At 33.8% G+C, this 26,887-nt stretch overlaps 1 protein-coding gene across 3 annotated transcripts in view; it reads left to right on the forward strand.

The window, feature by feature from the left end:
* LOC111000432 (calcium uptake protein 3, mitochondrial) overlaps positions 1-26,887 on the forward strand; it is a 70,259-nt gene that overhangs the window by 16,135 nt on the left and 27,237 nt on the right. The window lies entirely within an intron of this gene.

The following is a 26,887-nucleotide window of genomic DNA, read 5'->3' on the forward strand; positions in this document are numbered from 1 at the left end:
AGAAAATAAAAATCACAAAAGAGACGTCTGAGGCCAAGAGTTTGTAGCGCCACTGTTTTTAGTTTTCAATGTTATAACAATTTTGTACTACTATTTTCAGAAGCACTGTTAAGTAGTAGTATATTTAATTCCAAACGAGTTGGACTTGTATTATCAATCGTGATGTAAATCATATTATACATATGAAATTTATTGTATTTATAAATGTTATTAATTAGTTTACATTAATATACCTATAACGTACTACAGCTTTTGGTTTTTGATAAATTAGAAAATGAAAATGCGGTACGGACGTTGGGGTATCATTTTAATTTCATTTGAACAGCGTTTTTTCCTCTGGATACTGGAGAAAATATTCTGTGTTGATCCGAACTGAATACGATTTAGCACTTATGCAAGACTTATTTATAACTTGAAAATGCACTTGGCCGTCATCGAGATAATTTTACTTTAATTAATTTTGATATAAAGTTTTGAATCTTGTTACTAAGTCGGGAAGGAGAAGTTTATGGCAAAGATTACGTCCAGCCAGTGACATCAGAATGAAATTATCTAACCTAGGCTAAATTCCTGTGAGTCTCCAACAGGGTTTGAGACTTACTTATTTCTGCGTCATGCGCATTTACCAGAAAGTAGGCTTCGCTGGAATTTTGACTGCCGTTAGTATAGCTGCCGCTTAGACATGCAAAGCGTTAACCTCGGTTTTTTTTTTAAATAATTGAATGACTAGGTAACTTAATAATTTAGAAATATGTCCCCATGCCTGCTTAAAGTCTTTCGGAACGTTTTTATTTTTTAAATCATTCCATCGAAAATGCATTTTTTGTATAACAGGGGACAAACGGACAGGTGGATAACCTGATGTTAAAAGTAATATAGGCACTATCAATGCCAGAGGACTCTCAAGTGCGTTGCCGGCCTTCCAAGAACTTTTACGATTTTTTATTGAAATACCCGAGTCGAAGTGGCCTGTTAATGATAACTAAACTTTCATAATGATTATCGAAACAAGGATCACATTTGTTTTAAGTTTTTATACAAAATTGTATTATTAAGTGCTTGATTGTTATGTATTATGATAATATAATCATTTTCTAAATCGCCTCGTAGTCGGTGGTCGCAGTTATTATCTTTTTGCTCAGTAAATCACTATTGATTTTGCAAAATGGCGGCTTGGTTGTATCATTAATAGTTTTCCTGTTTTTAAGACTAGGTTTCCTTAATTTTTCCTTATATGAACAAATACAAATAATTTTACAATGCAATACATAATACAAACATTTTTGTAGGTATACTTTTGGCGCGTTAGGGAAAAATGATGAGAGTAATTTTTTTCTATTTTTAGGGATCACGCTCAACGGACCTATTGAGAATCTAAGTGCGGAAACGGAGTACTACATACATTTTTTTTTTTAGGTTTTTTTACAAGCATAAATTTTTGAAGCCAAAGAAGTATAACTTCTAACGCATGTACATAAGTACACACACATTTTGTTATAGATATTTAATCATTTAAATTAATGACTGACAATATTTTGTTCAAAAAGCGCGACATTATTACTTCTCAGGCATAAGGCGATTTATTTTTTCTTTTCATACATTCTCTCGAAAATAATCTTTCTGATGCGATAGAAGAAGGCTGCAATGAATAAATAATACTTTTGCCAGTTTCTTCAGTTTCGAAAAATATTGCTTCAGGCCAGAAAACAATTGGATCTGGGTGGGAGATTGGGAATGTCTTATATAATAATTTCCTAAAAATTTATATTAAATTGTAGGTATTCTTGCTTTTAGAAGAGTAAAACACACGCATCAAATGTAAAAATAACGAACCGCTCTTAATCTTTAATTCCGCTTCTTAAATTATTTCTGGGCATGCATGCAAAATTCTTGTGCTCGTTGATGTTCCAGGTTTAAGCTATCTTAGCGGTCTGTCAAAACTCTTACATCAAGAGCAGCACAAAGGTTCGTACTAACCGTTTCAACTATATAGTGCGCTGGTGAGTTCTAATTTACGATACACATCCAATTTAATTTAGGTTTCGTTCAGATATAAATTAAGATTTCTGTGAGAGAAATATAAATCTAAGCGCTAAAATCTTTTACACTATTCGGTGAATATGAATGTTTGTACAAACGTATAAAGATGATCATAACATTGAGTACCGCCATATCCATCCATTTAAATTATTCACTTATAAATAATAAAGAAATATCGTTAACAAATAAAAACAATAACACGAATCTTAATTCAAATAAAAATCGATCCTTTTATGGTCGGCAAAAACGTTAAGCAAATCCTAATGAAGCAGCCCGCGGCAGTACATGGTAACCGAAATGAACGCGTGCGCAGCGTAATTAATACGACCGTGAACTTGTTATAAATGGTATAAATAATGGGCATACTAAAATCGCCTCATACGTCGGTCATGTAATATAGTTTATGAGTAGTGAAATCTTTCAGAACACTGTAGGCACTTGAGCAACTCTTTTATTTGACTTTAAGAGTAGAGTAACTATAAGGTCGTGTGTTCGCCTCCCAGTTGTGCACCAACGATGTTGTGTTTTTTTTTAGTTTGAATTAATATTCAATAAATTAAACAGGCTAACTATCTGTCATCGAGAAAATAAACGAATGTAAATAGTCAATTAATAACCTATTAATTGTCTTAACTATCGCGCTGTTTACTATTAGCTTGTCCACCTTTAGGCCTACGGCGTGGCGGTTTTATAAAGAATCGAATAATCATTTTTCGTAATTTGTAGTGTATTGATTAATGGTTTCACTGGTAATTTTGAAATGGTGACATATTTATATAGGAACATTATAAAAAAATATTTTACATTAATATCGAAATTCTATTTCAAAAATGTTGATAGTACAAAATAAAAAGTTCATTGTTAGCTTATGGTCAAAGTTTCAATGCAATGGCTTGTCTATGCGTCATACGGGATATCTATCTATTTTGCAATTTGTAAGCAGTTAATACTTTGTCAAACTCGACAAAAAAAACTACTGTTTTTTGATAACGTTCAACGAAAGGCACTCGCGAGCCCATGGCTTTGAGTGTGCATGGCTCGCTTAACATCAGATGAGGCTTCTGTCCGTTCTTATAAAAAAATTATAAATTTGTTAAATACATGTTATTTCCATATAGCCCCCCTAGCATCAATGCACAAAAATGATACGGTCCGAGGAAAACACGGAAACAATCAAATACAGTGACGACACCCCACATCCCGGCTTCGAACTGGCAAATAGCCTGTCAAAATCGCACTGACAAATGTTGAGCCTTGTCGAAGACAGGAACAATCGACCGTGCTAAGTTGTATATGTATAGTTAAATGGTTTTGATACCTACGATGATTTTTTTTCGTATACTTTATTTTTTAAAATATATAATTTCAAAGAATGTTTGCTTAATAATTATCAAACGTGTCTGCGTAAATGAAAAACCAACGCAGAATAATTATTCACAGAAAACTTACGCTATTCTAAGGTGTGTGTGATTGTAATCAACAATTTAAATAATATAATAACAGCAAAAAAATATTAATATTATACTAGTTCTAAGGCCTAGTTGTGCGTTTCCCCAATTCAAAATAGCTATTTTAATTGTACGTATTTATTGACAACGTGCCGAATATCAATAAACGTCACTTCTGTTCTATTTAATGGAAAGCGTGATTGAAATTTATAACTCATCCAAATTTTATTGCGTATCAATGAACTGCTGATTGACCGCGAATGCTGAAATCATGTCGTACTTCTTTAAACGTTTTAATGGTTATTACAATTGTTTATCGATTTAAGGCAGGAAAAAGTTTTTTCTTTACAAACGAGTATCTATCTATAAAGACAACTTTTATTATAATAGTTGCATTAATATTTGAAGTAGTTTTGGCAGACAGACAGACATACCATTTATTACAAAAACAAACCTACTAACATAACCACACAATATTACAAAAATATAAAATGAGTCATCAAAAACAATAAAAAAAAATTAAAAAATCCCTTTTCCCATTCGGCTCGTTTCAAATGCATGTGTGCTGTGGCTTTAATTGGCCCTGGCTCACCATTTTTCTGAGGAGCAAAATGTTCCACAGCGCTGGTCATTCTGCCAGAGACCACAGCTTTTGCTTTTAGGTTCTTAGATTTAAACCCGTACTCGTACTGAAACCTGGATAAATATATATAATGATTTGTCACCATCTTAAAATATCATTAATACCAAATTTGTACCATTTGGTATTATTTGCGAACAGGGCGCACCCTATCGAGCATTTAAGGTAACTCATATGTGCTACATCATTGAACCGTGCACTGTTAAATACAGACACTCTGTGTTTTATTATTAAATAATTTTTCCCCCTAATTCATGATTCCGTTACTATTAGTTTGAGAAGAACAGTTGGTGGTAATCTCGTTTATACATTACTTGTGTTAAAACAATCATTTACATAATTTTGATTCATATTTGAATTATACCTAGATAGGAGATTTCTCCTTATTGTATATTGAAAAAACATATTTTTTCATATCGTAATATTTTTTTAAAGATGCTGACAGCACATCACTGTGACCTTAGATATTTGAACATCTCACAAATCGTGACTTATTATTGCAAATCCTATCCGAAATGTGCATCCAAATTTGAATTTGCCATTCAATTTAATCAACTGCATAAGTAGAGATTATATTGTCAGTAATTTTTATCTGCAGAAACATCTTAGGATAATAATATTACGCGTTGTCATCAGTTATGACAAATAAGACAGGTCTTAGGATAATAATGAGAATTCACCTAACTTAAAAATACTTTTGTTTATTTTTTTCTTGTTATTGACATGTAAATGAGACTGACACATCCACATTCATTAAGGATTTAGTACCCACACATATCTTAAAGAAATTTCTTTACAGATTTTACTAATTGTGAAACTGGGCGCTAAAACTACAAACGGAAGATATTGTAGCAAAAAAAAAAATTATCGTTCTCACTAAATCTGTCGTTATGTGATGGAAATTTTCCTTTAAATTAAATTTGAGGGTAGGGGCAACGTTAACAGCGACTAAACCCATAAATAAATATATTAAAAAAAAAACAGGAATAAAGAGATTTATACAGCTGCAGAAGATATATCACAAGAAAACATTAATATTCGAATTAAGGGAACAATCGAAATACATTTTTCCGTTTATAACAATTCTCGGCGTGCACCATAACTTGGAAGCAGCTGCTCACTGCACTAACTTAAGCACTTAACTGTGTGACCTGTAACTAACGCGCCTGCTCGTTTGCCTTGTGTCCCGAAAAAACGTATGTTTTTAATTGTAGTAATGTTTTTCGGACTATATGTCATTGATTAAAATCAACAAGGAAAAGGTGAAACCGAACATAAAATCTTTAATTTAAATGTCCCGTGTCCTACTTGGAAATCTTTTAATTAGGCGATAGGCATTTCGCAGAAAGGCTAGACAACTAGACGATATTATCGACGTCATGATTTGCTTTATATGCTGTGTGGTCCGCACGCCCACCCGTCACATGAATAATATACGGACGCGAAATAATTAGTAGGTTTCGAGATGGTTCATTAGGAATCTACTGTATGAGATGTAAATCACCTGTTTTTTAATTCAAAGCACCAGTTAATCGATAATTTTCGTGACTGTGAATAGTACTGAAATCGTTGTTGTTTTTGGTTTGATTAAGGCCCAAGAAACTCTATCATGGGTTTTTGATACACTTAAAAATTTGCATGTAGCATTACATTCATTCATACTAGAGATCCCGAAGGCTTTCTCTTCTATATAAATGTTAAAATAATAAATGATCGACGAATAATATGTTCAACTTTAACTATGCATTCTGAAACTGTAATAGCAATTTATAAAGAGTGGAAAATACACGAAAAGCAAAGAGTACGATTAGCTAGAAGTATTACACATAAAACCTGGTATTATTTTCTTTGGATATCTCATAATGATGTTCTTATCGTATCAATATGAGTGCTCTATATGTCGGTGTGACCTTCCTGGTGATAAAATATACATAGATAAGAAAAGGCTTAATACATATTGTGATCTATCATATGTTCACAGTTTGATATTGAAAATTGTGTTCATGAAGTAGCGCCCGGTGTCTACTGTCTATATTCAAAATACGAGGCCTTATCGCAATTCGTAAATTTATCTGCAGTGCATTTCACAGACTGTACAAAACTCTACGACTGGTAATTTAAATATAGAGACCGTAAAAGATGGCGACATAAAAAAAAATATTTTGCATTTATTAGATTCGTGGTGTCCATATATACATAAATTTATTTATAAAAGGAAACGACCAAATGTCTTGAAGTTCAAAATGTTAGAGGCTTGTCATATTATCCAGCAGATTTCGTGTGTTTATAAATGTGTGTAGACTGTTGATCACTGTAAAAAAATAAAGTAAATTTCTAAGTTAACAATTAAGTAATAACCTTTAGTAAGAAAATATATTTTTGTCCCTTTTCGAGCGCAGCATGATTGCTAATTACTATGTCAATACAAGTAATGTCCTACCACCGAACATTACTTCTCAACAAGGCATGTTTTTATTAATTGACATAAACCTTCACAACTCATTCAGCGAGCCGCTAAGCGTAAACAATTTAATAAAATTAATTTATCTATACAATACCTGATGTACAGCCCTGTGGTAATATCAAAACATATAGTGGTGAAAGTTTTGATATTTAAAATTTGAATGAAGAACAATACCTTTTTGCGAATACGAAAATACACATAAAACAAAAAGTATATGATTTTATAGAACATACATTTATAGTGTGTGGTATTATATTAACCCATCGGCTCAGGTGTTAGTCAAAACATAATTTTAGAAATAATAATACATGTCGTAATGCTAGATTTTTTTAATATTACTAACTTTTATCTAGCCTATTCGATTCTAATGGGTCACATTGTCAAAAATACCCTAACTTAAATTTATTCAATGGGAAAAAAATGCAAGCACTACAAACCTGGAAAAATTAAATAGCTAGCGGGGAATGATTGGATAATAGTAGTGAAGATGAGAGACAAATGGAAGAACTTGGGGAGAATTTCACTCCGTCAGAGGTCGCGTACTCATCTCAAATATTATAACATAAATATAATAAATGAGGATTTCCTTACAGTACTCGACTACAGGCTATTTTTATTTTATTTTTAATCTAGCTTATTTAAGCTAATTAAGTTTTACGTAATAATTCACAAACCGTGCGGCCCGTATATAAAAAAAAATAAAAAAAAGTTTTACGTATACTAATTTTTAAAACACGTAGATAAACCTTCACAAAACTTAAGAAGTTTACAGTACACTGTGGCATCACAGTGTTTGGGTAGTTTTATTTGCAATACTTATGACATTAAGATCACCCTGATCTGTAATTAATACGACTTTACATTTGTAAGCGAAGCAAAGAAAATATTTTGATTAACTGTTAATGTGTTCCGATATGTGGTCTTATTAAATTGTCTTTCTTGAGACATGATATTCAATATATATGAAGTACTAGTTTAAGAGTATGCGTCGGCTATTTTCTCCATTTGGTAACGAGCAGTTATGGAAGCACATTTATGCGAGGCCAATAGGTACCGCTGCATCGACAGGGTTTTTATATGTAACTGAACAAAGTAGCAGGAGGCTCATCTGATGTATACTGATGCCGCCGCCTTTGAACACCCTCATTGCCAGAGCGTTCGCGAGTACCGGCCTTTTATGAATAAGTACCTTCTTTCCTTGAAGAACCCTAAGTTGAATTAGCTTGGAAATACTTCAGTGGGCAGCTGAGTCCACTATCTTATAAAACGCGCAGCAGTAGAAAGAGCTGCGTAGAAGAGGATCTACTGCAACTGAAAGCCTGCAATTAGTGGGACGTGGCATTTGACAGGTTACGCTAGAAGTTTGTCGTTTCGGAGGCCAAGACACATTTTGGTTCGCAGAGCCGGCAAAGAATCTATTAATCTAGAAACTTCTTTCCATAGCATTTTAAATATTTTAGTAATTGTGTAAGATTCTCAGCGCCAACGAATAAACTAAGTCTTTGGTTTCGGGTTAATTATTTAAATAAAACTGTCATTCACGATAACAATATAATCGCGAAATTTCTGAATAAATTAAAAAAACGTCAGAAACTTGCCTAGAAATATGATTATTTAAAAACATCTATCTTTTTTATTCACGCCGATACAATAATTGTAATAACCATGATAGCACATAAATTGTTCGCTCCATAATCGATGCGTAGGCGCAGTTTACTCGTATAAAAATATTATGTAACTGCGATCATTTTAAATTAATAGTTTAATTTTCTCAATCGCTTAAGTTTATTATAGAGGTATCATGATTATGAGCAGCAGTTGTTTTGTTTACGTATTTCTTATAGGGATTACCCATGCCATTAAATACTAGGCTATCTGTAGTTTCTCTATGGAATTCATACGCTGTTAATTAAATGAGTTCTGTTACCTGTGGTACTTGTGTACTTGGTTTCATAATTCTTTCCTCGACAAAATTGCATTCAATGTCCACTATTCTAGGTATGGTTCAAAGCATATCTATGTTACCTGTGTACAGTGAAACGCGGCCTTATCTTACAAATAAAGTGATCTCAATCTCATTCGTAACTCATACCTTTTCATTCCCTTCAGTTTTATTTATTTAGTTTTACATTCCCATATTATATTTCGCTCAAAATCTTTTTTAACTATTTATTATATTTTGGTCTATTATTTCCACGATAATTCGTAAAACTGGACACCGAAACCTTTACAATGCATCATCATTGTAATGATTTACGAGACATAAATATCCTTGATAGAGATGTAAGCGTTTTAACGATTTTTTATCGAATTATCGTAGCGGCGCTTAATGACCGTTTATTATCAGAAGTGATATATGGAATTGTGTTTAAATGGACTGTGATTATGCATTCATACCTATGTGAAAGTAATGTGTATTAATTGGCAACAATGAAATTATGAACCAAGAGCCGAAGAACAATTGAATATTGTTTATAATATTATCCAATACAAAATACTATCAATATATAGTAGGATTTCACATTTACTAAAAAACCTATATAACTAATAATAAAACAAGCAACTCTTGTAAACTACAGCCACATACAAATAGGTCTACCTCCATAGCAGACCTATTAAATGTAGCGGTGTAAGTTGGTGTATAGGCGTGGTTCGTTCAACAGTAGTGACTTCCGGCTCACTTCTTGGAAACCGCAGATTATTTTGCGTATATTCACCCGACACGTAAGAGTCCTTAATAGGTACACTGAAATAGCAAACTCTCTTCTGTGGCATAGCTAATGGAACCATACCCTGAACAAATACCGGGTACAATGTTGCACTTCATAGAGGCAACGAGTGAATTTATTTTGTACTCGCTCTAAAATCTTTATAAGCAAAGCCATGATGTGGGGTCATCATGGCGTTACACTCCAAGTGATTTCTGACTAATGCGTTGTATATAGATCATATTCGGTGAGCGTATGGCGGTAGTATACTCTGATTTGAGGGTATAATTGGAGGGTATTAGAGGTTAGCATCTACGGTGTTTTATATTATTTTTAATTAATATTGTAAACTTATATATTTTAATCTATTGTTGGTATGAGTTTAGCCATGTATGGTCTGTAAGTGAATAAATAAATAATAAATAAAATATTCGCCAAACCATAAGCTTTTCTCAATACATAATAAGAACATCTTAAGTTTACGAAGTTGTCGAGAGCATAGCTAGTAGGTAAAAATTTTATATGGACAAAACAAAAGAATAATAAAATTATATTTAAGGTTTTATTTATTTATTTATTTCTTTATTGTATAAATAATCTTAAATTGTAGTAGTTGGTATGGTGGAAACATAAACTGGACACAGTTTTTCTGTCCACCAGGACGTCGAAAATATTTAGTTAATTATAATTAACTTAATAAAGTGACATAATGTACAAGGTTATTGAGTGAGTTCAAACAATACACGACAAGAAAGGTTGGGTCGTTAATAATAATTCACATTCTATGAAGGTACAGTTCCCTGTAAACGACAACTATGCTCGGTTTATTGTGTCATCTTGCTATTTGAAAATCGACGCCCGCTTTTTCACACGCTTTTAAAGCAATAATTCCCTAAATTGTGTTACGTCGCGCGGCGTTACCTTAACTTTACCCGTTTTTAAACGCCACGAGACATGTAACGAAGGACGAACACTGTCATACATACGGCATTTTGAATTTTTATGGCCAATATAGACCAATAAAATAACCATCAGTACACAATAAAAATTGTTAAATTTAAAATTCAAATTTATGTGGGTTTTTATTGATCGAGTTCTAATACTTAAAACTTGTTAAAATTTTACAATATATAAATGTAATATGTTGTATATTGTTTCTTATTTTATCGTTTACATGTGAAAAAAACGGGTTTTTAAAAGAATATGATTTAGGAAAGTAAAATTATAAAGGTAAAAGTCCAATCGGATGCTTATTGCAGCGTTATTGCTTGAATATTTTTTATTTGGACCATACAATCATGACAAACACACATACATACCAAATATATGCCGTCCCTACAACGCGGACACGACCCGGAAAATATTCAACACTGAATATTCTCAACAATTTAGAATCAACAAAATTATTTATAAGGGACGCATTGATTCCTTTGTAAATAATTACAGAAAACTACTTTAAACCTGCAAACGTTGATTGGAGTATGTTGGTAGCCAAACATTCCTAACACCTGTATACATATTCATACGATAGCAGCTGAATAATGAGGCGGTATTTTAATACTAAACGAGAGTACTATCTGGTTGCGCGGGAGTGCGCCATTCTTTACACTCGGTCAGATAACCCGCACGTATCATTGAGTTCCGGGTGGCATGCGCGAGATTGCTATTAGCTTTGCGGCTTTGTTATCTCTTGTTTACGGTTGCTATGGTAACGGAGTTAGGTTGCAAAGATATTCATAACTAAGTTTACTCATCTTTTTGCTATATTATATTAGCTCTTTAATAAATAATGATATGAATGACTTGTTGCTTACAGGTCCTTAACCTGGAAAGAAAAAGTGAATCAATGTTATTAATTAGTATAGCAAATAATTTTGAAATAATCCTTTGCCGACATATCATGTATTTTTGTCCTAGCACATTTTTTAATAAACTTTATGTACTAAGAGCAGTGTTAGCCTAGTGGCTTCAGTGTGCGACTCTTATATCTGAGGTCGTAGGTTCATTACAATGGACTTTCTTTCTATGTATGCATTTAACATTTGCTCGAACGGTGAAGGAAAACCTCGTGATTAAACCGACTTGTCTTAGACCCAAAAAGTCGACGACGTGTGTCAGGCACTGGAGAATGATCACCTACTTGCCTATTAGATTTAAAAATGAACATGAAACAGATTCAGAAATCTGAGGCCAGGACCTAAAGAGGTTGTTGCGCCACTGATTTATTTATTATGTACTAAGAATTTATTAATACAAACCGAACAATATGATCCTAATTCAAACACAAGTTCTAACAGTACAAAATAAAACGAGTAGGCGTTTCAACAATAACTTACATACGTGAGTACTAGGCACTCTCTTAGCTTTATGACCTTTAATTTCTCAAATGCATATAACTAAAACAGTAATAGCCAAGCTTCTGTTTTTCTGGAGTAGCCTCTAAATAGAAAGAACGAGATAATTAGACAGGAGTAGTATTAATAAAGTGTCGCTTAGGTTTTATTTGGTAATTTGCTAATCACGTAATCTCTGTCATAAACGCTCATCGTCTTAGTTATGGATGCTTTGACCTGCCTTCAAGTACATTCTGGAATCTGGAAGCGTATGAACAGGACTACAAGCTAGGCCCTCACCATCCACACTTGCAATATTCCGTATTTCCAGCTTGTTAATCTATTCACATTCATTATTTCTTTCTATCGACAAAACATTTCGTATCCTTATCAAAAACAACAACAAAAAAACACTTCTTCTACATGGACAGTATGGGAACACAAATATAATGTATGGTACTAATGTTCTGCTATGGCTTGGAGAGAAAAGAGATATCTTGCCTGAGTATAATATGCTTAGTAAATTTGTGATACCTGGGACTTGGGAGACACCAAATAGAAGGTTTCTTTTGATTTGCTAAAATATCCATTCTCAGTATAGAAAGCAGATTGTTTATGGATTTAAAAAAAGGCTTGCGTCGCAGAGACTCTGATGAATTATGGTACACATGTTAGTGTTACAGGTAAAAAAAAGGTCAAGTGATCATAATAACTTCATACTAATTTCATAGATTCCTTTTTCAAATGTACACAATTTGTTTCCGTAAATACACTAAATCTATATCCAAGTGAGACGTCATGTCACACGACATGCTGCGCCCACGCACCAAGATATAGGAGTGCAGGACACCTCGCATCGTGTTAACTATCGCATGTGCGTTTGTGATTATTCAATGAACTTGTTTACAGACTAGATACGAACTTGATCCTTTAGATTAATGATGTATCTAGGATTTATATATCATTAAGATGGTAATTACAACTTCCTTGTGAAAGTGCTAGCGTGCGCCCTGTTGAAAGATGGTTAACGCTTCAAAAAAATTGTCGATAGATATAATTAGAACTATTGTAGGCTTCGACGCGTTCTACTGAAGTTTCAAGAAAGTAAGTGTAGTCGATTTTACTTTTCATTAGGCCTCCTTATCTATTGCCATTTCCTATAAAGATCTGGATTTTATAGGTAAAATACCAAGAGTCGAGACTTAGCGGTAAGGGAGGCCTGTCACACCCAAAATGTTTTTTGACACAGGATGCAAAACATAGCGATTTATATATTTATTTGGGGATTACCTAATCATGTTTTGTTGCAAGTTACTTTTATTAATATAAGGGTTATAAACTATTGTTATCTAATCAATAACATACTGAAATGCAATTACAAAGAGAGGTTTATTTAAAACGCAAGTACAGAAGGAATTCAATTCGAATTTTAAAATTTCAATGTATTCATTTCACTTGATAGCCGTTAGTAGTAATTAATTCAAATAGCATAGCGTACATATTAATCTAATCACAAATCTAACACAATCTGAGATTACATCACTGACGCTTACGTCATTATTCAATAAATCTTATAGCACTACCACCCACCGGTTTTGAGGTGATATTTAGACACTTTTATTGAACTCTCTGGTTTCTTAGCGTCGAGCGCTATTTTAAGTTAAGAACACCTCGGTCTTAATGAAACGTTTGCTAAATTAAGTGAGTATTTTAAAGAATTAATTTTCTTCATTTTTAATTGTGGGACTTTTTGGGATTTTTTAAAAATATTTATACTTATTCTTTACGTACATTGTTACACAAACCTATCAGGGCGTAATAGTGAAATACTCTTCAGGTATTTATGAAACAGATGTAGAAATCTAATACCCAAACCTAAAAAGGTTCTTGCGCCAATGATTTTTAGAGAAACTCTAATAGTATGTAAAACAGTTCTGTTGCTTTTTATCATAATCTACAGGTTTATTTACTATCTCCCGACATACACATCGCATTGTGACATAATGGTACGACCCTGGTATATGCAATCGAAACTGTTTTAAGATCAACCATAGATTTATTTCTTTTAATGTTATTCATTTTTAATTTAGCAGGATGTATGTAATGGCATGGCTGCTTCCGTGCAAGCCATGAAGTAATACAGTAGTTAATTAGGATAAAGAGGCTTCTACTTACCCGCCCTGTGTTTTTTGTCCTATGTCGGTTCTACACATTTATCAATTAATTGAGAAAATAAATGCAAAGTTTTCTTTCAAAATCAGTAGGCGTTGAGATGCTTATAACATATTATAAGAGTCTTACAAATACACTTAATGTTTTTTGAAAAAAAAAAATTATTAGAGGTAATAGTTTTATATTTATCGACCTAAAATGGATTAAAAGTGTAGGCTATTTGTTTGCAGTGAACAAGCAGTAGTAGTAACACGTAACAAGAAGTAGCTAGTGGAAGAATAATTACATCTTTGCACATAAAATGATGTCTACATTTAAGTAATATGTACATTATTTTTAATACTCAAAAATAATATATTTGTCATTTTGACATTGTTGCTTTTATATAATATTATTTGTTGTCAGCTATATTGTAAAGTCTAAACTTCATTTGTTTTTTTCAGGTAATATAGCTCCCGGTAAGGTAGGCTTTTATACCAGAATGATTATACAGTATAACTATCACTAGACAAAGGATATATCACAAAGTAACCAATAAACAGAGCTTAGATCTAAATCATAATCCTCCCGCATTAGCCCAGCTTAGTATCATGCCAAGCTGTCGAGCCTGTGATCCTTATAAAGTATTGTTTAATTACGATTAGACGCGGATAGATGGCGCTTGATCATTACATATATCACTCACGCCCGCGCGCGATTGGCGGATGACAGCGTGCGAGTCATGCGTCTGCGTATATTAGAAGCGTATTTAATTTTGTTTATTTGCTAAACAGTTTTCAAATTGCTGGATTTTTTTTTATATTATTTTTATACAGATCAGACGTTTGGCCACAATCCCACCTGATGTTATGTGAGATCTGGTCTATTGGACGGCATTCAAGTCCATGAGATTCCTATTTAACTGCCGCCTAAATGAACCTATATTAAATTGTTTAGGGAAGCTGGAAAAGGTTTTGACTCTTTAGATCAGTGCACTACAAAGCCTTTAGTATGACAGTTTTAAATTTTTTGAGACATTTCTATCCTATAAGATTTTATTGTGAAACACGGCAATAAACAATTAAATAATAGTAATAACACGTTTTCCATACACCAGCTATATCTCATAGAATTGTGACGTTAAGATGATAGTTAAAGTTATTAAATACAACGACAGACGTCGCGGCAGTAAATTAAAACGGAATAGTTACTGGTGTAGAACCTAATCCCTTGTCTGAAGTGAGGAGGAAGTGAAAGTTGGGCATTGATAGCAGGTGCCTTCGACGTGTGAACACCTAGCTTAGGAGATGGCGAATCTATGAACTATAATATTGTTTGCACAACTTATACTAAATTGTATAATTAATTAATAGATATACTAGCGGCCGTCTTCAAAGTCCTTCATTAGAAGTTACGGCTATCGGAAACTAGGAAATGTATTCATAGATTATGACATTATCGGGCTACGTCATTCTGTAAGGTTAATTTTTCTATACGTTTAGCGTATTATGTTTTTCTAATAGAAAAAATATTAAGAAATTATGAATATATTATAATCTTATGAAGCTTATTTTTTTTAATAAGTAAAGTAGCTAAGAGTCCTTCATTAAGGAGGTAACGGATACGTAGGAAATTTATAAAAGTTAACCATAGACCAGATCGGAAACTAGAAAATACCTTGAACGATATCAAAGTAATCGAGCGACTTCATTAACACAAAAATTATTTGTCTCTATATAATGTTCATTACGACCACTTAAGATTTAGAAAAGTTCACGAGATAGATCCGTTTGGAAACTAGAAAACGTCTATATTGATATATAGTTTAGCTCTTAAACCATTATCAGTAGGATCGGTTATTAAGCTATTTTACAGCGATATCATCCGCGCTATCGCCTCATCTCAATGTTATCAGATCTCTCGTGCCTTATTGGACAATACTTCATATTGGACAAACTCCTGTGTGGTATTAATAACTTGATTGTATGGGGTTAGGTTAATAGTTGTTTAGGTAATTTTATGAGAGAATTTACGATTTATATAGAGATTTTTTTCAGATTTTACATGAAAATAGCGTTGTTACAAACACTATCTACCAATAATTACGATATCAAAGAAGTGGTCTCTTCCAATTAACATTGGTTTAGTATATATTAACAATTATATAAATATATATATTTTTGGACTTGTAAATTAAGGTATTTATTATAAATTGGCGGACCCGTAAGATTTGGTTCTGTGCTAACGTCTTAAATACAAAGAAAAATAATTGTAAATGTAAACTATTCTTCAATCTACACACAAAAATTTAATTATAAACAGTATTAAACAGTAAGATTATTCTTAACGTCTCATTTTTTTTATTATAAATCTAATTTAGTCAGTACATTTTCAATAAAGTATTTTTTTATTGTACAAGTATAGGAATTGATATGTTCATAGTGCATTGCGCAGTTTTTTTAAAGAAAATATATCTGAATCAGATAATCAACAAAATATGTAAAGTCATATGTCAACCGGGGCCACTCCCGCGCATGTCAGCACGGTTGTGTGTTTTGACATTAACACTTGCAAAGTGTCAGGGGAATTTTGCGGCGTGATTTAATTCGCATTTCCGCCTTGTTCGTTGTTTATTTGTGTAATGTTGTTTTGATTGTTAACGGCTTGTCAAATCTGAGTATTTATTACTATCCCTGTTTATGCGTGAATTGAAACGACTGGTTATAGAAAAATATTCAAGTTTTCGCTCATACAAGACCTCTTTTTATTTTATTTTGAGAAGCGTGTCTTATCTTAGCCTTATCCTTTTTTTTCGCAGTCGGAATAATCACTCCCTATAGTTACGAAGCCATGAATTTTTCCTTCTAGCAACACGCATTTTACCCATTATATAATTGAAGGAAGTGGTAGCGGTCATAGCTCGACACTTGGCCCGGGTACACTTTTCGAAGTTCGATGTTCTGCATAAGTTTTTACGACATTCAAACTTGATTATTAACTGTCTCGTTTAAGACTTTGTGAAGAGTATACGAAATATGCGACGATAACACATCAAAGCACATCTGAAAAGTTTTACTTAAAATATCATAAAAAAATTACAAATACTGATTAATTGTTTATGAAAAAGATAGATATACACAAAAACGAAGACAAATAGAGAGTGTAGAGTGTACACAATACAATCGGTTTGGCGGGAAGTGAGTTCAAGCGGGTATCTAAAATTCAGGAGGCTCATCTGACGTTAAAAGATACCTCAACCGAACACTCACATTGCCCGAAGTTAAAGTATTTTTATGAATAAGGCAGTACACAATTGTTTATAGCAGAATGAAAAAGAAAATACGATCGATTTTATATAGAAACTTTTATTCGCTTACGAGAGTAACGATTATAAATATATAATACAGCGTGACCATGTCCAATGCCTTGCCTAGATCTGCCCTTGAAAGTAGAACCATAGATCTATCAAGTATTAAACTAAAAAAGTAAATATGATGTTTAGCGAGTAATCGTTTCAGAGTGAGTAATGTTTGTAATCCTTTTAAAGTTTTAGCGTCTAGATAACTGGGGTTTTGAAACAATAAGCTTTTGTTACAATAAACAGTACAGATTTCTAGTAAATTTCCATTTAGTAATACTTCAGCGCTAGGTCTATAGTTCATGGTCCTTATATACTTTTTATATAGGTATAAAAGCAGGCATAAAATCGGTGGAACAGGAATGTGAGTGACTCCCGTAAATATGATTTTTTTAAATATTAGATCCTTAGTTGTTCGTAAGAAATTGCTGCAGCAGTAATATCACACTTTAATATTAATTAAAGGGCATTGTTACAAGTCGTATCAATATGTGTACTGTAAATGAAAAAGTGTTTTTTATTGGCAAGGAGGCGATATTATCGAGCGATTCAAAGATTGTTTTGGAAGTCGAACCTAGGTGCTTTAGGTAGGTGACCATACGTTGTCTCAGAGGCGAATTTGAAAATAATCTCGTAATTATTTTTTTTTGCATACTGTGGATAAACTGGCCGGAAGCACATCTTATGTTAGGTGATACCGCCGCCAATGGACGTGTACTCTGCCGGCCTTTTATTAAATAAATATTGTCTAAATTTTTCTTTAAATATCACAAAATGTCAGATTTCACTTAGCGGCACACATGTTCGTTAATTACTCGGTTACCCGTTGGGGTGAGACATTGGGTTCTAATCCCGTGCGATGTATCGATTATTGGCTAAGCTTGTTTGGGACATACTGAGAGGTACAGAATTTATGGCCCTGTAGGGATGTCACATACTTTTACAATTTATTTTTCATTTTAGATAAGCAATTGTTCTTAAGACGTATAAGTGTATCTTTACTTAGGAAAGAAATATTACTGAAAAAGAAACGTTTTACGTAGTTTTATCCAAGAAATAGCGTGTTTTTTTACATTCACTAGTTTTTTTGTGACTTTAATTTATAACAGACAAAGATACAAATTATAAACAAATGAATCGATCTGTTCTGATTAGAAGTTTTTGTATGCAGTTTGGATACAAAAACTTCTAATCAGAACAGATGGGTTACAGAATGCCGTCAGAGTAGTACCAGAGTAATATGTATCAACAAACTTAAATAAATATAATTTCATTTAAGTAAATAAACAGTTGGTGAGCACCTAATTTTTTTTCATTCTAAGCATTTAACGCTTAGAGAAAGATTCAGAAATTTGATTATCTCTAAGTGCCGTAAGTCACATGTATCTATCGGATTTTGACTTACGGAGTCATAGTTCCCGCTAAGTCTTGTATCTAAATTATTACAGTTCGAATTTGCTGTGTGTGAAATGTTGAAGTCTAGCATAAGCGATAGCAGTAATAAATATATTCACGTTGAAATCTGGTCATATTTGATTCAAATGATTAAAAACATCGTAATCGACAGCCCTAGGTGAACAAGATTCCCCGCTAAGAATCCCAGCGGATTACTTCTAAACCCCAACTAATAGCTTTCCGAAAGCGTCAAAATGTCAGTTTTGCCAGTTACCGTAGAAGTATTTACACTTTGCCCTCGCTAAGTATAGATCACTACTGAATTGTTTTTCAAGGAACATTAAGCACACATTTATATAATGGGAAAAGCAATATTATTGAAATACTTAGATACAGAATTGTGCTGTATTTGAGGTACAACTATCTTTTTTATAACACAGGCTCCTCTGATTTTATATAATCTGTCAAGTCAGAGAACGCTTGTATTTTTGAGAATTGGTCTGTTTAAAGGATTTGCTTAAGAACTTAGCTAACTTACATAAATTTAAACAGAATACAAAATACCATCCGTATCACCTTGACGTCCGTTATTCCACAACTAAGCGATTTTTAAGGCAATTTCTGACGTTCACCACCACTATGTGGAAGCTGCCCACTGAAGTATTTCCGAACCAATTTGAATAAGGGTCCTTCAAAAAAAGAGCGTACCAATTCTTGAGCCTTGAGCCTTCTGGCAGTGCAAGTGTCCATGGGCGGTGGTGTCACATCAGGTGAGCCTCCTGCCCATATGCCTCCTGTAACATAAATAAAAAACTAACCTTTATTACAGTATTTCTTTATTACAGAGCATTTTTGTATTTTTATAGAGTACAATTGCTAGCCTCACAGTTTAAAATAAATTCTCCTTTGGTTTTTTTCGTGTTTGCCTAGTGTAAAGTGATTGTCACATTATATCATGTATTATATTTTTCTTTATATATCAAAGTGTCGAGCGTTTGCAAGCATTTCTGAATAAAAAACGACAATATTCAAAATAGAGAATCTAGAAATCACTTTGAATAAACTTTTAGCTTATATTATAAAGCTTGACCAAAAAGGAATAGGTTGTATCGACGCTAAATTGTCGATATCTCACCATCACACCCCATAATCAACCAATTGTCGGTGTCGCTTCTAGTATTACAGGGAAAGTAACCGTTATACACGTAACGAGTTGTTAGGCTTATTATACACCGAGTAACTTAAAATATTATATAGTAACATTATAAAGCTAGTTTGGTCGACTGTGTTAATCACGAGTATGAAATAAAATTAATGTTTTTGTTGCGATACAGATTGTTTATTGTAAAGGTGATAGCTTGCGTTGTAGTTATTCTATTTATTATCTATAATTATTCTCCATTTTTAGTAAAGGATTATAATATATAACTAACTATATTAACTGTATCTGAATTGCCGGGTATCTTGCGCTAGTGTAAAACAGGTTCTCAGCGATACTATTATACAATAACTTTACAGTCTTATGTCGAGACAGTGTAATCTTTGTTGCCTCTAATCTCAGAAGTCCCGCGTTCGGATCCCGGTGCACAACTAATGAATTATTTTTATGTGTTCTAAAAAAAGGTACGCTCCGTACGGTAAAGTAAAAGTTGTGAGGCTGCTGGAATGACTTGGACTTAAAAATTAACTACCGAGATCACCTGTTTGCCTGCAAAGAAAAAAGATCCAGATATCGGAAGCAAAGACTCGTATAGCACCACGGGGATTGCAATCAATTGGGGGTTCTTCAAGAAAAGAGCATACTGATACATAAAAGGCCGGTAATGTACATGAGGACTCTTGTCTCTTGTATAACGAACTTAAGCGAATCACACAGATCGTACCGAAATCGGAGACGTAACTAACACTCGAAGTGGTCAAACTAACACCATTCAATTGTCCATCTCCGACAAATGGCTCGGGAAATCGTGGGAATTCACCACATTGTCCTTTGCAGGTGTCTAACAAGTAACAAGCCTAGGACCACGCCTTTACATATCTTTATAATTTAACAAGCTGCTTATCATTAGGAAATTTCGTGTTCTGATGACAGCTTGAGCAATTTTCAGTGGAGAAATCGAGGTATTTGTAAACCTGCCGGCATTGTACGATAAATTGAAGCCTTTTGAGATTTCCATAAATCAGGAGTTTACATAATTATGCGAGGATGTAATAAAGTTCAATTTGTAATGGCCGTTTATCTGATCGAATGCCAATATTTATAAAGGTTTCTATTAGAAATCTATAATATTAAATCAGGTTTTAACTTATTATCAATATTAATGTATAACATTAAACAATATGAAAATTATTAAAAATAAATAACAATATTAGGGATTAGGTAGAAATTTTAATCAATATACCCGCTGCGAGTTTTGACCTTCGAAACTAGAGAACTTACCTTTTCTGATCGCTCGCTAGCCGTTGACAACCGGGATCTTGGTGCTTGCGTATGTTCTTGTCCACGTCTTTCCAGCGATATCTGTCATGCCGACGCGTCAGTGACCGAAACACGATTTATTCACACTCAGATCACCATTATCTTAAGAAGACTAGTCTAATTCTCTAAGAGTCTTTGGGCTTAAGCTTCACCAATTATTTTGGGTTGCTATTGCTTCTAGATAATAAACAATAAAGAACGTATAATTAAAGGCAGGACAGTTAAATCTTAAGTCATATCTCTATGTTCCAGTATATGCTGATATATTTAGAGTTTTACTTTCATAATATCAAAAACCACTGTCACCAAATTGATTAAATTGCAGTTTATCGCTTGATAGAGATTTATTTCCGCTATAGGAGATTTAAATGACAGCCAGTTTGATATCATATCCGCAAACCTTTCCGGATATTTTGACCTTGTCAAACTCGCTCAGATAGTGTTAATTAAGAATATCTAATGATACTAGATCTAATTATCGGTCGTAGAGGAAGTAACTGTTCATTGTAAACTAAATTTTTTAGCCGAGCAGCCCATGTCATTGATGAAACATAAATTTTATAATTTAGCTACATAACTTATAAATACGAAAGAAAACCTTACAGAAAAGAAATTAAATTCATGGCTGCTACAGTTCGCATGATTAAAAGGCAGCAAAAGAAAGACAACCCTTACCAACCCTTACCGGTGCAAAACTTAAAAAAAACAGCATTGGCGCTACAACCTTTCTGGGTATGGGTCTCGGAAGTCTGTATCTGTCTCATGAGCATTTGTCAATCTAATAGGTAAGAAGATGATCAGCCACCTGTGCCTGACACACGCCGTGGCCGTTTTAGGTTTAAGGCAAGCCGGTTTCCGTCATTATTAAAGTTGAATATCTTCAAGTAGTTTTATTATATTTCATTTTCTTAAAAGCTTTTGTTTGTACTAAATTTACTGAATTAAAATATGTGTTAATTGTATACTTATTAGTTCAATTATGTAATTGATGGATTTATAAATCATCTTCATTTACGTATTTTATTATCTCGGAGCGTTTAAGATAATGAATCAATTGATTCATCATATGATAAGATACGTATCGTTATCAGCTGTTTAATATGCAGCGTCAATCTCGTGTCCTCAACCCTAATACATTACGGGATTATAACAGGGCTGGCGCAAAATAATAATTTTGAAACTTTATATATACGGAAAGCAGTAGATTATAATGTATAAGAAAAATTATATTTAATAAGTTTTTTAATCGGATCCTCACTTGATGCGGTCTTGACATACCTCCCTTGCCTCATCTACTTAGATGATACTCGCCATGCATGCTCGTCGGTTATGAGAACTACAAGAAATATAGACTATAAATTAAGTTGTATGTATTTAACTTCCCAAGAATTATAAAAAAAATTGTAAGAGTAATTTTATTTTTCGAGCGATTACAAACATCAAGCAAGTATTGTATCTTGGGTGTAGAGCCACTCTAATGACTTATAGCCTCACTAAAAATCTGCAAAAAAATTATCCGTTTGTGTAATTTAATTCTATTTTAGCAAATTATTTTTTTTGCATTCAATGTAACTGAATGTCACGGAACAGGCAACATTAATTAAATATATGATTTTTTTCCAACAGCAGCTGATTCGATGTTTAGGTGATTGTTACAACTTTGTACGATTCAGTCCAATATCGTTCCTTCCTGTTTTAATTGTGACAACCCTTATGATTAGTCATTACAGACCTTGATGTTAGGTAATGACAAGTGTTATCGCGTGATGATTAGCTGGATAAAAACATCGCTACTGTACCGTATTTCGTATTTATTTAATGAATACTACTTTATTTAAACCGTTTAAAGACAAACCAATAGTATAATATATGTACATTGTACATAGGTAACTTTTTCAAAAAGTGTTACATTTTGAATTTTACTACATAATACTGGATGAGATACGTGGACCCAAACGAATCTATTGTTGTTTTGCTGAGGTCGTAGTACAGAATCCGGAGTTACACTTAACCCTTATATACTTACACCTTATATAAAGGTGTATGTATAGACTGAAGAAGATCCTTAATTATAGGTAGCTTATACAGATAAGCACAGATAATAATAGTTGTACTTTCAAGTACCGTTTGTCTTTGGAATGCTTATCAATTACAAACATTTCACCTCTAGAGCCAGCTAGAAGCCTTTATCTAAGACAGGTGGAACAGGTCAGATAAGTTGGCGTCGCTCCAACGCCCCGATCGATTAGTTTCGACCCAGTTCACTATTGTCTTCATTCACTAGTAATTAATTCGCGTATAAAATTTACAGTTTATGTTTGTGATCTTTTAAAGAAATTTAGCTTGCACTTTGCAGCTCTCTTGCTTTGTGTATTATCGTTATATTCGCCATGACACTTATGGGTGCTTCACGCTTTTTTTAACTTCTTGGATAGCAGAGAAACAATTGCATCTCGCCCTTGTTTATTCACAACTTTCAGAATACTCAACCTAATTCTGCTGTATTTTTACGGGTCTGTTTATACATGTATGAACCGTATACAAATTAAACTAGATTGATTTTAAAGCATGCACTTCTTAACGTTATTTTTACATTTAGTCATTTCTTAGCTGAAATAAATACATAAGTACATCTTGCATCTGAAGGTTGTTACGAATTTTTATTAAATCGCATTTAAAGTGATTTAAATGCGATTTTTATACGCATTTCGGGTTATGATATATTTTTTCTTCACTGTCAAATCATTGCTTTGAGTACATGTAATATTGGCAAGTGACATTGTTGCCAATAGTTCTCTTTCGTCTCTATCTTGGGTTGCGTCTCTAATTGGGTTTACGCTGAGTTGATTTGTTTTTATTAATAACAATAGAGTTTACAAATCGGATGTTAAGTGTATGTTTTAGTTAGATAGAAAAACATAAAACCAAAAGTTATTTAATACCACACGACCTTCGATGGACTAAAGGCCTCCTCAGAATTCTTCTTTGGTCTGTTATAATCGCTGCTTTTTTGCCAATCCTTCCCCGCTATCTATTTTATTTTATCTTCCCAGGTTTTAACAAGATTCACATTTAAATAATCAGTTTTATGGCATTGTCATGTCTACCTTCATAATTCGCATAAAACATCAAATAAATAACATGGGAAAGCTGATAGTCGAGTCACGTTGCAATTATTTTTGATGGTAAAAGTTCGGCGTCCGCTGAAAGGAAACCTAGAATCACCAGCAATTTCTATAGCGCTAACTAGGTGTGAAGATAAGTGCTAATGGCATTAGTTGAAACTGAACGTGATACAGCTGTGATAGATAGATATGTTTATCGGTTAATAGGCAGGATAGTTTGTACATATTGTTCGGGCTGCTGCCGAACACTTTAATGATAATTAAATAAAAGATTGCTTTGCTCTTAAAAACTAATGTAATGAGTGATCGCGGTGATGGTTGATGACACACTGATGTATAAAGAAAAGCGTCGCTCGCAGGCGGCGAACTATATGTACTTATGCTAATTACAGTGTTCGGTTACTTTCCGAACATGCTCCCGGGCGGGAGAGAAAAAAAAACACAAAATGCTAAAAATTATACATATGAGAGAAAAAAAAAATTACTGATAAAGAAAAAAAATTAGTGCTTATGCTACATAACACTATCTTCGATTATCGAGAATGCCTTTCGCGCACTAACACTTTCACTTTCACTGTGAACCACTGATTTTATTTCACTGTTATCACTGCGTTGCACGCCCGGTGAGAGCACCAGACGCCGCTGACGCCGACACCTCCTCAAGGCGACGACGAGCGCTGCACACGCGCAAACGCCGACCAGGCTGTAGCTGATGGAGTATTGATGTATGTCGTGGCTCGATAGGTCAGGCATTTCATCTATGTTGCTCTTCATGCTTATTATTTGGGATTCTAAGCTATCTATAGAGCTGTTCAGTTTATCGATATCTGTATCGTCTTCTTTGAAGTAAGGCATTGTTATATTGATAATGTGTTTGATGTCTGTAACATCTGGTGTAAGGATGTTCGGTGCCGTTTGTATAATATTAAATTGTTGCCTTAACGAGAGAGTTTAACCGACTACTTATAATGTTATACTGCCTTTCCATCGATGCTTCTGTTCTTTTTAGCAAGTTAAATTCTGACTCTACTATAGAAGTTTGATTACGCCATAGATTTACCAAGTGTTGTTGATTATTTCTAATTAGTTCAATGTCCTCAGAGTATTTATCTGCAAAATGCTGATCTAGCACACCAAACAATGTGTTCGCAAGGTAACCTACACCGTTGATAAGACCGCGACGCTGTCTGGAGTGCTCGGTAAAATGCTGTGTTAATAAAAGTTGATTGTTGTATTGTAACTCTGAGTAGTCGTGATTCATTTGTAGTAAAATCATATGGCATTGTTGATTATGCTCTATGTTAGTACATAGTTTGTCCAAGTGATTTGATAATTTTTTGTATGCTTGTTCACCTTGCCAGTACGGGGCCATATCGTGGTACACAACTAAGGTCCATTTGTCTCTAATAAGTTGCATCTTTGTTATGGGGTCGAAATACAACGATTGGCTGGCGCTCATCTCTGTAATATTATACTCCGATCTAGAAGTAGGCATAATGCTCATGAATGAAAGAAACCCTATCGCCATTGATATAAAGTCGAATTTCTTCTTAACTTGTCTGCTTGGTTGTGTCTTCTTTCCGGCTAATGATTGACCTTTACATGATTCATTCGTTTGCTTGCTTGATGCTTTTTTCTTGTTTTGTTCTTGCTCGTTTTTAGATGCCGTGTCGGCGAGAGGTAATGCTGACAATTTGATGATCGGTCTCCTTTCCAGGTTTGTTCTGATTCTTATCCACTCTGTTACACATTCGGCTGATACTTCGTCTTCCCATTCTTTGACTTCCATCCAAACTTTTTGGAAAAGTAGCTTAAGCTTAGTAACGACTGGCGCTAGCCAGCCCAACGGATCAAACACCTTTGATATTTCTGATAGTAACTTCCGCTTTGTTAATTTTAATGTTGTTTCCTTGGACAGTCTGCACTCGAAAGTAAATGCATCGTTAGCTGGAGACCACCCTAGTCCGAGGGTTTTGATTGTGTTTTCTGATTTGAAATTGAATATTTGCTCTGTCTGCTCTGTGTTCAGATTTTCTAGAATGTCTGCTGCATTAGATGTCCACTTTCTCAGCAAGAATCCGCCTGATTTTAATAACTGATCCAGCTGTGTTATTATCTGTTTTGCTTCTTCTATAGAATGTGCTCCGCTTACCAGGTCATCCATATAGAATTGATTTTCCAGAATTTTCGCTGCTTTAGGAAAACCTTCGCGTTCATCGGCTGCTAACTGCTTAAGGGTCATCATAGCTAGAAACGGGGCTGCTCTGGTCCTGTAACTTACGGTCGTAAGGTGATAGGATCTGATAGGTTCCTCTAGTGAATTCCTCCATACAATTTTTTGAAGATTTTGATCGGTTTTATCTACCAAAATTTTCCGAAACATTTTTTCTATGTCGGCGATGAAGCCGACTTTATATTGTCTCCATGATAAAATTAGTGATTGCAAGTCTTTTTGTAAATTCGGACCTTTGTACATTAAATCATTAAGACTGAACCCAGACGATGTCTTTGCTGACCCACTGTAAACAACGCGTAGGAATTTGCCCGCATCGGCACGCTGCACGCCGTGGTGCGGGAGATAACATTCCGGGGAAGCCCTTTCGTTATCTATACAGAGAGTCATATGACCTAAGTCTAAATATTCCTGCATGAATTGTTTGTAACTTGTTGCCAAATTAGGATCCTTAGCTAGTTTCTTTTCGATGTTTCGATATTGTGCTATTGCTATGTGTTTAGACTCTCCTAA

Source organism: Pieris rapae, chromosome 14 (assembly GCF_905147795.1).
Source record: "Pieris rapae chromosome 14, ilPieRapa1.1, whole genome shotgun sequence".
In the NCBI taxonomy this organism is placed as follows: Eukaryota; Metazoa; Arthropoda; class Insecta; order Lepidoptera; family Pieridae; genus Pieris; species Pieris rapae.